This window comes from Triplophysa rosa, linkage group LG12, assembly GCF_024868665.1.
Source record: "Triplophysa rosa linkage group LG12, Trosa_1v2, whole genome shotgun sequence".
Taxonomy (NCBI): Eukaryota; Metazoa; Chordata; class Actinopteri; order Cypriniformes; family Nemacheilidae; genus Triplophysa; species Triplophysa rosa.
The window spans coordinates 12,436,321-12,438,889 of NC_079901.1; the positions used below are offsets into that span (position 1 = coordinate 12,436,321).

Here is a 2,569-nt window from a genome sequence, read left to right on the forward strand (position 1 = left end):
GGTGAGGGCTATGATGCAGATCTTGAGACATTTTGGATGGACATGGGTGGTTCTTATAAGTGATGATGATTATGGCATCTACGCGCTCAGTCCTTTCATCAGGAGTGCAGTTGTTTGGAGGGCTGTGTGCTTTTTCTGAAGATCCTGCCGTTGATAACAACCACGAGATATTCAGCGATAAGTAGAAGTGATTCAGACCTCCACAGCAAGTGGTAGTGAGTAGCTTTTTGACTTACTAATGGATGAGATAAAATGAAAATGTGACAGGAGGCAGTGGATTGCAAGGAAGCTTGGCCACCCCCTTTTCACACTCACGTCTTCTGCCTCCTGGGGGGCACATGGGATGCCATCCGCCGTGGAGAGATCAGGGACTTGACTTTTTGCTAGCCTGCATCCTGAACAATCCAAGAAATAATATGTGAGAATCTTCTGGGAGAATATGTTTGGGTGCAAATTTGACACAAGAAGCAGATGAGAAAGAAAAAGCATGTACAGGTCAAGAGGATCTGAGCAGTACAAACACAACATACACTGATGTATCAGAGCTGAGGGCCATATAATGTGTATAAGGCAGTTTATGCTCTGGCACATGCACTTCATGACCTGATGCAGTGTGAGGAGGGGAGAGGACCATTCAGTGAGAATACATGTGCTGACATACCAACCTGCAGCCCTGGCAGGTAAATCACACAAGATAATATGCAATTGCAGTTAGAGAGAAACAAAAATAAAGCCATTAATGAATACAAGCATGAATAAACTGCATGCTCTCATTTATACAGTGCTTACTACTACAGAAAGTGAACTTCACCACAAGTTTTGGGGATCGTGTGTCATTTGATAAGAATGGAGATGCTCTGGCCATCTATGATGTGATGAACTGGCAGCCGAGCTCTGATGGGTCCATCATTGTCCGAACAGTCGGTGTGGTGGATGAAGGGGCGGCAACAGGGAAAGTGCTCACACTGAATGAAGAAGCATTATACTGGAACTTTGACACTAGAAAAGTAATGTACATTGCATGTTTAGTTCCAAATCCCTATGCAGATATGATTTTATTTATTTAAACTTTAATTACATTATTACTATTTAACACTAATGCATAGCAATAAATTAAATTAAATGCACTGTGATAATAGTATGTAATGTCTCCTTCAGCCTCCGCGGTCTGTGTGTAGTGAGAGCTGCCCTCCAGGCACCAGACGAGCCAGGAGGAAGGGCCTTCCTGTCTGCTGCTTTGACTGCCTGCCATGTGCAGATGGAGAGATTTCTAACACAACAGGTGAGACATATACAAAATTATTCAAATATTAAGTATTTGGCACATGTTTCAACTTTGTACAACTCGCTTTGTCTCATTTTTCAGATTGACTGAGTGCACGGTGTGTCCAGATGAGTTCTGGTCCAATCCAGAAAAGGTTCTCTGTGTCCCAAAGGAAGTGGAGTATCTGTCCTATGAGGAACCTCTGGGCATCTCTCTGACCACTGCTTCCCTTATAGGCACCAGTTTCTGTGCTTTTGTAATTGTCATCTTCACTCATCACAGAAACACACCTATAGTGCGCGCCAATAATTCAGAGCTCAGCTTCCTGCTGCTGCTGTCACTCAAACTGTGTTTTCTGTGTGTGCTGCTGTTTATTGGTCGTCCACAGTTGTGGACGTGTCAGTTGAGACATGCTGTGTTTGGCATTAGTTTTGTTCTGTGCGTCTCCAGCATTCTGGTCAAGACTATGGTGGTAATAGCCGTGTTCAAGTCATCTCGGCCAGAAGGTAAAAATGCAATGAAATGGTTTGGAGCAGCTCAACAAAGAGGCACAGTCTTGGTACTAACTGCTCTCCAAGTGGCAATATGTGTTGTCTGGCTATCAACTGCATCTCCAACACCCCATAAAAACAGTCAGTATATCACCTCTAAAATAGTGTATGAATGTGCTATTGGTTCAGTGGTTGGATTTGCTGTGCTGCTGGGATACATTGGCTTTCTGGCAGCTGTAAGCTTCCTGTTAGCTTTCCTGGCAAGAAACCTTCCTGATAGTTTTAATGAAGCAAAGTTTATTACTTTTAGCATGTTGATCTTCTGTGCTGTGTGGATCGCGTTTGTTCCAGCATATGTCAGCTCACCAGGGAAATATGCAGTAGCTGTGGAGATTTTTGCCATCCTGGCTTCCAGTTTTGGATTATTAGTGGCCATATTTGCCCCAAAGTGCTACATCATCCTCTTACGTCCAGAGAGAAACACTAAGAAAGCTTTAATGGGAAGGGAAACACAACAGAAATAGTTTGACTTGTTGACTGTATGATTATTAATTGTTGCAACATTTACGTATTTCATTGTCCTGCTTCTAAAGGCTCCAATGAAAAGCTTTAATTTATATTTTTCACAGTTATTATTTTACCGTAAGCAACAAGTTTTACTTTATATGTTTAAAAATAATTAAAAATGGTTTAAATAATGGCTCATTTGCCTAATTTGTATCAAATTCAACATTTGACTTTGTGTACTATATCTGTAAAAGTATTGCCAGAAATAGGGTACGGTGTGCCAGTGCTATGTGCTATGAAGCATCGC

The 2,569-nt window shown here is 42.0% G+C and overlaps 1 pseudogene; it reads left to right on the forward strand.

Moving 5' to 3' along the window:
• The first annotated feature begins 65 nt into the window (after positions 1-65).
• On the forward strand, positions 66-2,279 carry LOC130562552 (extracellular calcium-sensing receptor-like; annotated as a pseudogene).
• Positions 2,280-2,569: the final 290 nt, after the last annotated feature.